The sequence below is a fragment of the Miscanthus floridulus genome, chromosome 9 (genome assembly GCF_019320115.1).
Source record: "Miscanthus floridulus cultivar M001 chromosome 9, ASM1932011v1, whole genome shotgun sequence".
In the NCBI taxonomy this organism is placed as follows: Eukaryota; Viridiplantae; Streptophyta; class Magnoliopsida; order Poales; family Poaceae; genus Miscanthus; species Miscanthus floridulus.
In genome coordinates, this window is record NC_089588.1 from 85575639 (window position 1) to 85586298 (window position 10660).

General features: G+C 43.7%; 1 pseudogene; it reads left to right on the top strand.

Annotated features, from left to right (window-relative positions):
- The first annotated feature begins 7307 nt into the window (after nt 1-7307).
- Nucleotides 7308-9715, top strand: LOC136482490 (uncharacterized; annotated as a pseudogene).
- The last annotated feature ends 945 nt before the right edge of the window (nt 9716-10660 follow it).

Below are 10660 nucleotides of genomic sequence, written 5' to 3' on the forward strand. Positions count from 1 at the left end.
GATAATGTGTGAAATAACTGAATCGTAAACGACCCATCGAAACAGGGTAAAAGTACATCTCGGCCTGTTGGGCCTGGGCCTCGGCCGGCCTCAGAAACTATCGCGGGAGGCCCGCCAGCGCCTGCTCCGGACTAAGGGTGGCAATGGGTAAATCCCCATCGGGTATGGCCACCCTAGACCCATACCCGTCATAAAAATTTAGTACCGTTAGAATACCCATACCCGTTATGGGTGGAGAATTTTCCCCAGACCCATACCTGCCCGGGTAAATCATACCCGTCGGGTCATCCGTATCCGCCAACAATTTATTCACGCACATGAAAATCAACAATTCAACAGCAACCACCACTAACCAGAGCACATAAAATTAGACAAATAATATCATATAATAATATCTTCTGCAAATTAAGATTCCTTTCCATTTAGTTTCTCCTCTACATTAGTCATGATTAATATAGAAGTTACTGATTATAGACATGGTTTCGGGAACTTCCAAGTGGAGTATTGGACTCATTGACTCCAGAACAAGTGATGCACTGCAACACTGAAGAAGAGTGTAGACATCTTGCAAGTACCCTACCTCCTGTTGAAGCAGCATTGCTTGAATGGGCCATCAATCTCATGGCAGATATGGTGAAAAATGAAAGCTACAACAAGATGAATGCTCGCAACATTGCTATGGTTTTTTGCACCAAATATGACCAAGGTTACTGGCAAGCATATTTGTTTCTCTCTACCTGCATTACTTTTCAGAATCTGTAGTCTAACCACGGAGCATTGATCTCTTTCAGATGGCCGGGTATTTTTCACCCATGGGTAAACGGTTACGGGGACTGCTGGAACATACCCATACCCGCGTACCCGATGGGTGAAGGGTTTGGTCCATTTACATACCCGTGGGTAGTGTGTTAAGTCCATATTTAGACCCTAACGGAGTAAATACCCGTGGGGTATCGGGTCACGGGTCCCCATTGCCATCTTTACTCCGGACTCGTGATGAAAAAAAAATGAACAGAATCGGACTAGGTTTCACCGGCTGCCTTTTCTTCGGTTCCGTTCACCTTGCGTTCGCGCGCCTCTTTCTCGCTCTCTCATCGAGCAACTCGGCGACGACCGCCGCCGCCGCCGCGCTACGTTTGGTGCATGTGCTTTGGTCTAGCCTCGTCGGGTCCTTCGCCAGGTCTTCGTCGGGTCCTTCGCCGGCTCCCTTCCTGCTGTGCGAAACCGAGCACCCAAACCTGACAGGCCCGTAGCCACCGGCGTCGACGTGAGCATGAGAGGATCGTCGGATTCGGCCGAGCAATGGAGGAATCTCACTCTGGCTCTTTTACTGTATTTGGTAAATATATTGTCTGATGCTTATTACAGAACAGAGTTCGGAAATATAAGGGCTCACGGCCGCTGCCTAAACCTGGTCCCACATGTCATACAAACGGAAATACATAAATGACTTGACTACGCTTCTCCTCAACGAATACACCTTCTTCCTTCGTCATTCCTTTAGAGGCAAATATGTTTTCCTGTTTAGGACACGCCCACCCTTGCGCCGTGACATCTCCCCCCGCCGAAGGTTCTGCTTGTCCCCAAGCAGGTGCTGCTGGAAAAACACTTCTCGACGACGTGATAATCCTCCCAAGTTGCTGAGTCCTGTGGTAAGCCTGTCCAAGTGATTAGTATATGTGGAACAACATTGTTACCTTTCTTGACGAGTCTACGTTCGAGGATCTTCTTAGGTAGGGCTTCTATGGCTTCCAGGTCTGTAATTGTAGGTAGTGTTTTGTACACTGAAGTATAGTTAGGATGAAAAGCCTTCAACTATGAGATGTGAAACACTGGGTGTATAGAACTGTCATCAGGCAATTGCAAACGATAAGCCACTGCTCCAATCTTCTCCAGGACTATGTATGGTCCAAAAAACTTGTATGACAATTTGGGAAATGGTCTGTTTGCTACCGATGATTGAGTATAAGGTTGAAGGCGCAGTAAGACTAAATCCTCGACTAAGAATTGTTGATTAGTTCGGTTTCTGTCTACAAAAATTTTCATCCTATTCCGAGCCTGTTGAAGCCTTTGCTTGAGATTCTATAGATGGAGATCACGATCCTCAATGAGTTGGGTTACTGATGGTGACGCTTCTAGTGTTAGAGAGGGATTCCCACCCAGATCAGGGTCATACCCATACAGTGCCTTGAAAGGGGACATCCAATTGAAATATGGTATGAGAAGTTGTACCAAAGCTCCGCTAGTGGCAGCCATGACTTCTAGGTCTTTGGGGAATCTTGTATTGCACATCTTAAATACATTTCAAGGCATTGATTGACCCTTTCAGTATGCCCATCTGTTTGGGGTGGTATGCTGTACTCAAGTTGAGGTTGACCTTGTAAAGCTTGAACAACTCCCTCCAAAAAGAGCTCAGAAAGATAGGATCTCTATCTGAGATTATGGATTGAGGCATACCATGAAGTTTCACAATATTGTCTAGGAATAATTTGGCAATAGAGATGGCAGTGTAGGGGTGTCTGATAGGAATGAAATGTGCAAACTTTGTAAGTCTGTCCACTATTACCATGATGATATAGTACCCTTCGAATTTTGGTAAGCCCTCAATGAAGTCCATAGACAAATCCTTCCAAACACCAGCTGGGATTGGTAGGGGTTGCAACAATCCAGTTGGGTGAGTATGTGAGTTTTTTGCATGTTGGCAGGTCTTGCACTGTTTGATGTAGCAATCCACATCAGTTTTCATCCCTTTCCACACAAAGTGTCTTGAGCCTGTCATAAGTTGCACTGACTCTAGAATTGCCACCAATGGCACTGGAGTGACATGCAGCAATCAGTTTTGTTTGGAGGGAAGAATTGTTGCCAATCCAAATGAGGTCCTGATGCTTGATCAAACCTTGGTGAAGGCTGTACCCATTTGCATCTGAGCTGCTGCCCGAAAGCTATGTGATAAGCTATTGTGCATGAGGGTCTGTTGTATAAGAGTTCAGCACTTCTTGTACTCATTGTGGTTGCACCACTGATACTGCCTGTATAGCTAGCATATGAGCCACCCTAGACAAAGCATCTGCAACCATGTTCTCTTTGCCTTTTCTGTATTTGATTTTGAACCAAAGGCCCATTAGTCTTGTCAATGCTTTTCTTTGCATATCAGAGTGAAGATTTTGTTCTAAAAGATATGCCAAGGATCTGTGATCAGTCAGGATGACGAATTCCTTCCTTTACAGATAGTGTCTCCACTTTTCCACTGCCATTATCAATGCCAAGAATTCTTTCTCATAGATTGAAAGTTGTTTATGCTTTTCTCCTAGAGCTTTGCAGAGATAAGCAATAGGCTGCTCATTCTGCATCAACACTGCCCCTATTCCATCTATGCAAGCATCTGTTTCAACTATGAACTGAGCTTGAAAATTTGGAAGTGCAAGGACAGGTGTTGTTGTCATGGCCGTTTTCAGATTGTGAAATGCTGTGTTGGCTTGATCAGTCCATTGAAATTGTTTATTCCTGAGTAGTAGTGTGAGGGGTTTTGCTATAATTCCATAGTTTTTCACAAATTTCCTATAGTAGCGAGTTAACCCCAAAAATGCTCTAAGTTCTGTGAAGGATGTTGGTATTGGCCATTGGAGCATTGCTTGAGTCTTGTCTGGGTTTGTAGACACCCCCAGATCAGAAATAATGTGTCCTAAGTATTCTAGAAGCTGCTGAGCAAATGAGCACTTAGATGCTTTGAGGTATAGCTTGTTGGTCCTTAGTGTCTCCAACACATTGTTGTAGATGCTGGATATGTTCTTCTATGGATTTGCTGTATATGAGAATATCATCTAAGAACACCAAGACAAACTGCCTGAGGAAGGGTTGCAACACTTGATTCATAATGCATTGAAAAGTTGCTGGTGCATTAGTCAACCCAAAGGGCATGACCTTAAACTGATAGTGGCCCTGATGGGTTTTAAATGTTGTCTTGTGTTCATCTGCAGGCAACATCCTCACTTGGTGATATCCAGATCTCATATCTAACTTGGTGAACACCTTGAAGCCTTGTAACTCATCCAATATTTCTTCAATAATGGGCATTGGAAATTTGTTCTTGATAGTGATTGAATTGAGCTTTTTGTAGTCTATGCAAAACCTCCAACTACCATCTTTCTTCTTAACCAAGAGCACTGGGGATGCAAATAGACTATGGCTGTGTGTGATGAGTCCATGATCCAACAGTTGTTTCACTTGGTTTTCTATTTCAGTTTTATGTTGAGGTGAATAATGGTAAGGTCTGGAATTGATGGGGACAACATCAGGCATAAGGGGAATGGCATGGTCATAACTTCTTGGTGGTGGAAGGGTTTGAGGATCCTTGAAGACATCAGCATATTGATGCAACAATAGCTAGACATCCTCATTGGGAACCATTGGTACTGAGTTGTTTGCTGCTGACTGTTCCTTGATGGTGTCCAACACAACTATGCCCAAATATCATTTCCCTGTGTTGATTTGTAGAACTGCTTAGCTGAGATTGTACTCAATTGCAATGGGTGGGGCTTGATGCCTCTCAAAGTAACACTGCTGCCCTTGTGCTGGAATGTTAAGGTTTTGCCTACCCAGTCACACATTGGGCTATGGCTCTCTAGCCAGTCATATCCCAAGATAGCATCATATGGCAAGAGATCTAACACAATCATATCTGATGTGAATGTATGGCCTTGAATATACCAGGTGAGATTTGGTACCATAGTTGTAGTTGTCATCCATTCTCCATTGGCAAGTTTCACTTTTTGCTTGTCCATTGGGATTGTTTGTAGTTTGGTCAGCTGTCTTGTTCTTGACAATGGTCTTGAGCTTGATGCAATCCTTGGATTCAGTACCAGCCATAGCATTCAATGATAATTGACAGAAGTCTTCAGTCAATAATTCATCTATTGCCATTTCATTAAGAAGAGCCTCATTGATCTCTTTATCTAGATCATTAACCACTAGAGCATTGATTTGTGGTTTGGTTTTCTTTATACAGACCTCAGCATGGCTAGGATCAAAATTTTCTCCACAGTGATAGCACAAATTATTGGCTTTTCTGTAATCTCTCACTTGCTTGTCCCTCCATAAGTTCCCATATCTGCTAGTATTGGCTTGGTCAGGTTTGTGTTGCTATTGTCTAGCTGGATTGTTGGCTCACTAATATTTCAGTTTGTTTCTCTCTAGGACCCTTTGTTGTATCTTTGCTATAATAGCAACCCTTTCAACTGTGGTTGGAACCTAGGGTTCCACAATTGATTTAATGTCTTCCTTAAGGCCAGTCACATAAGTTGTTGCAAAGAACAGCTCATCAAAGTTGCCACTGTGCATGGACACCTAAAATTGGAGTTTTTGGAATTGAGTGGTGTATTCTTCCACTGTCCCAGTCTGCTTCAGATTCAATATCTCCTGGATAGTTGATCTGTAATCATCAGAGCCAAATTTTGATTGCACAGTTAAGCAGAAGTCTGTCCATGAGATCTTTCTATGAGCCTGCTTGTAAGCCTGCCACCACATAACTGCATTGCCATGCAAATGCATAGATGCTGCAGTTACCCAAAGCCTCTCTAGAATAGTGTATATGGTGAAGTAGTTCTCACAGTTATCAATCCATATCTTGGGGTTTTCACCATCAAAGGTTGGGAATTGCATTTTGGGAAGGGTGTGATGTGGGAGGTCCTCTTTCTTTGTGTGGTGTTGGGTGTGTCGAGATTGTTTGGAAGTGGATGGTTTATGGCTGTCTTTGGTGTGGGCAAACACATTCTGAAAGTCCTCCTCTTCCTCAAAGATGACAGACAACAAACCATCACTAAATTCTTATGGCTCTTTATCAAATTGCTAAAGAGTGAGCTGTGCAACAGCTTGACCATTTGCTCTGACCTGTTGTGCTATGAATTGTTGCTTAGCTACACACTGATCGACTTTCTTGTTGTTCTCTTGCATTTGAGTCTTCAGCTCCTGCTGGATGACGCCAATATCATTCATTCGGTGGAAAAGCAAATCAACGCTCTCCATCATCTGGTCCTAGAGGGACTTATCATCATCTGCGCTCTTCGACATGTGGTCTAGTAGGATCTGAGTTTGCTTCAAAGGTTTTGGTGGAGCCGTTGCGGCAAAACTGTTGAACGCTTGAGGACTCCACTGTGAAGCAACAGGCTTGGTCGAAACCTCCCCTACTGCATGCTTCACCAATACCCAACTCCCGGAAGTAAGGCGGGATCGAGGGATTTTACATAGAGATCAGCACTCTGCAACCCAAATCCACGGATACTTCCTCACCAACGCCACCACACCAGACTTGAATGACCAAACGCTAGAATTTTCCGCGTGGACAGATGCCGCGCAACCCTTGTTCGTCGTCAAGCTGTGCTAAGAGAAAAGGATGTGAACGGAAAGGTTGAGCTCACAGTGGTTCACGCCGCCAAACCAAATGTTGTTGGTGTAGTCCCCCAGTCGTTTGGCAAGCCGAAGATGCAGGAGATCGGGAAAGCGGGTGTTGGATTGGGGTTTGGTAGAGTTGGAGAGTGAAGTGCGCAAGCTAAGGGAACACCTTTGCCATCGCTAACCCAATTCAACCTAAGGAAGGACCTATGGGACCGCGCGTCGAACACGGGGCATGGACGGTGGTCACTTGCCGACCGGGATTACGAACTGTAGATTGAAGCAGATGGTGTCGAGACGTACCGGTGCGAGCCGCGCGCCTTGGTGGTGGTGGTGGTGGTTCGCTGGATTTGGCGCCGGGGTTGGTGACGATGGTGGAGGTGAAGAACGACGAGATGCTGAACAGGGGATGGGGTGGGTGGATTGTTGCCAAGGAAGGACCGCCTCTGATACCATTGACAGGCCCGTGGCCACTGGTGATACGCCGTCGACGTGAGCACAACAAGAGGATCGCCGGATTTGGACGAGTGACGGAGGAATCTCACTCTGGCCCTTTTACTTTATTTGTAAATATATTGTCGATGCTTATTACAGAACAGAGTTCGGAAATATAAGGGCTCACGGCCGCTACCTAAACCTGGTCCCACATGTCATACAAACGGAAATACATAAATGACTTGACTATGCTTCTCCTCAACGAATACACCTTCTTCCTTCGTCATTCCTTTATAGGCAAATACGTTTTCCTGTTTAGGACATGCCCTTTGCTTGTGTCTTCACCCTTGCGCCGTGACAAAACCCTAAATCGATTTGGGTATTTGTTTCCGGATCTGATTTAGTTACAACTTTATATATGTATTATTGCTACTACTAAATTCGTTTTTTTTTCCAGAAGTTATTGGGTGTACCTATCTATACCCATGTCAATTACTACTCGGTCCGCCCCTGGGCTTCAAGGTGATGGATCGACTTGTTCGGCCACTCAAATACAGGCCTCGACTTGTCAACAAGTGGATGACTCTGATTGTGCTGAAATAAACGCATCTCAGGTCCAGCTTCCAGAGGTATGAAATGAGGTCCTGATACTGATAGTGATTATTATTAGTGGAGAACTCATTATGTTTGCTGGTGAATTTTGGATTATCAGAGTCTCTTAGTCCATCTGGTCCAAAGTTGGAGAGCAAATTAGGTCTGGGGTACATGTGTTTAGAATTGCGATCATGTCGCCTCCTCTGGTGATGGTTATTGGTTATGAATAGGACTTTTCTGTATTACCAGCAGAAAATGCTGCCCGCAAGATCTGCACAGAGAATATGAATTTAATTGCTAATTAGATTTTAAGTTGTCTTTCCAGCACATTTTTTGAAAGCATTGTCGCTACAACCATTTTATGTTCATAAGTTCTCTGTCATGCTTATTTGTACAGGATATCCTTCATGGAATACATGCTCTCATGAAAATGCAAGTACCCAGGCTGCCTGTGTGTGTCGTAGTTTTCTGCGTTCTTGGAGATGCTACCCAAATCTCGACCTGTCTATATATTCACTCGGCATAAAGCAAGATGCATCTAGAAAACATGAAACGGCAATGGAATTTGTCAGTAGAGTCGACTACATTTTGCAGAACCACTCTGGCATGGGAGTGAAGATATTTAACCTTGAAACTTACCCTTGTTCCGATCTCCATCATAGTTATGTTGATCGCTGGCTTCAAGTTGCCTTTACTTCTCGGATTGAAAATTTCCAACTATCAATGTTCGGAGGTCAGGACATAAAGTACAACTTCCCTTGTTCTGTCTTTGCTAGTGTGCAGAGAAGCTCCATTCAGTCTTTTTCTCTCTCTGTATGCTCTTTTCACTCTGCTGCACAAGTTGGTTGCATGAGTAGCTTGACAAATTTGGAATTGAGTTCTGTCCATGTTACTGGGGAGGAACTATATGGCTTTCTGTCCAATTCTTGTGCTTTGAAGAAGATTTATCTTTCCAACTGCAAGGATATTATCTGCTTAAGGATACCTTGTCTGCTGAAGGAGCTTAATATCCTAAATGTGTTTAGCTGCCTAAATCTGGAGATCATTGAAAGCAATGCCCCAAATCTCTCCATTTTCTCCTATGTAGGGGACCAAATACGCATCTCACTTGGAGATGCACTTCAAGTGAGGAAACTTACCTTCCACAATTACGATTCACCTGGTGCCCTGTATTATGCTAGAACCAAACTTCCATTTATCGCACCAAATGTTCAAACTCTTGCTCTATTAACAAGAGATGAGGTCAGTTTGATTCTTACTCGTGTTCGAGATAAAAAAAAGTTTGATCCTCCTAAATTTATTGTTCTACTAGTGAAAAGTGTCATAAAATTGTTGTATGTTTACATTCTAAGTACTCATACTTGGTACACAACGAATATATATATGTGTTTTCTGCTTAATAAATATTTGGGGCATCTCTTTTTTCAGACAGTCAATACACCAATGACATATGAAGGGCAGGCCTGGTGCAGTGGTGAGAGATGTCTCACTGAGTCACCAGGTCGTGGGTTCGAAGCAGCCTCTCCGCAGATTTTGCGGGAGGAAGGCTTGCCTCGGTTTTTCCCTTCCCCAGACCCCACTCATGTGGGAGCCTCCGGCACTGGGTCTGCCCCCCTTTAATACACCAATGACATATGGTATATTTCTCCAGCTCAAGTACTTGGAGATAGTGGCGTGCGCACCAATATTTACCCCAGACTATGATTTTTGCTCGCTGGTTTCTTTTCTTGATGTTTCTCCAGCATTGGAGACCTTCATCCTACGTGTAAGTATTAGTACGTGTAAATGGTCCTTAAGGAAGACAAATTTAGCTATAACCCTTTGAGAATCTCTTCTATTTTATGCACAAGATTATGAGGGCCAGACTAATTGAAAACTGTTTGGCTTATTATGGATGATACACTGGTATATCTCTGTGCAGATTGATCTGCCAACCATAAGACCTGATTCTATCATTGAAGACTCAGGTGGTGATTCCTCACGACCACGGTGCCTTTCAGAATGTTGCCATGACCACCTGAAGAATGTGATGATAACCGGCTTTTGCTCTGCAAAGAGCATGATAGAGCTTACGATCCATATTATCGAAAAAACAAAGTCATTGGTGTGTCTCACATTAGACACTACACGTGGGCATGACCGTAGGTTTAACAAGATTGACAAATGCTGGAAGCTGAGTCAGGATGCACTTGTGGAGGCTGAAAAGGCCCATGTTGCCATTCAGAGATATGTCGAGGGGAGAGTGCCTTCGTCTGTGAACCTAAAGGTTATTGTGCCGTGCAGCAAGTGCATATGCTGACAAACATTAGATGTTTCCAGGCTGTGTTATGTGAATTGCCTCCCTATGTATGTACACAAATGTATGGTTTTGCGGAATGTGTTAAGAGTATAAAACAGCATGAATATCAAATGCAACTTCTGTTTAAACTTTGTGTCTTATTTGAAGTTATACATATTATGTTTGTTGCTTTTTAGCATGCTCGAGGAATACTCAGGCTCGTTCGGTGGTCTGGCTAGCTTCAGCTCGGCTCCTTCCTTCCTCTATAACAAGGAAGTGTTTTTGTCTCCTCTCAAAACGAATAGGAGCCGGTGAAGTAACTGTTTTTTCTTCATTATCTTTGGTCCACGCAAAGTATTAAGACCTTGTTTGGTATAGCTTCAGCAATTTTAGAAGATGTTTTGCCAAATGGATAAAAAAAAGAATAGCTCATCAAGTGGAGCCTTTGAAAACCTGGTCTCACAAAAGGCTGAGGAGCCAGATGCACTTAAAAATACAAGCTTCTCTCGTCTCCCTCTTGCTTTGGTGGACCTAATGGTCTCACATAAGGTTGGAGGTGTCGGATAGGGAGCTCAAAATAATACTAGTTTTTCTCATCTCTCTCACTCCGGTGGACCCTAGTGTGCACCCCCCATATTTTTATTGGAATAACTAGATATATGCCCGTGCATTGTACCGGGCCATAATTTTTTGTCCACATCTATTGTGGCCAAGAGATTTTTTATGAGCACCCATTAATCTATGTTGTTACAGAACCAGAGTTGCAAGCATTGCTCCTTAGAGGAAATAAGACATAGCTCGCCATGCTCCCGCTTATGAGTCACATAGTAGATTCGCCTGCGGGGAATGAAGCATTGATGATAGACCGTTCCATTGTGGCCGTGTCCAGCACCAGGACACGAACCTTCCTAGAAAATTAGATATTTGGCACCGCTATTGTTTTCGCAAAATAGTCACTCAGTACTC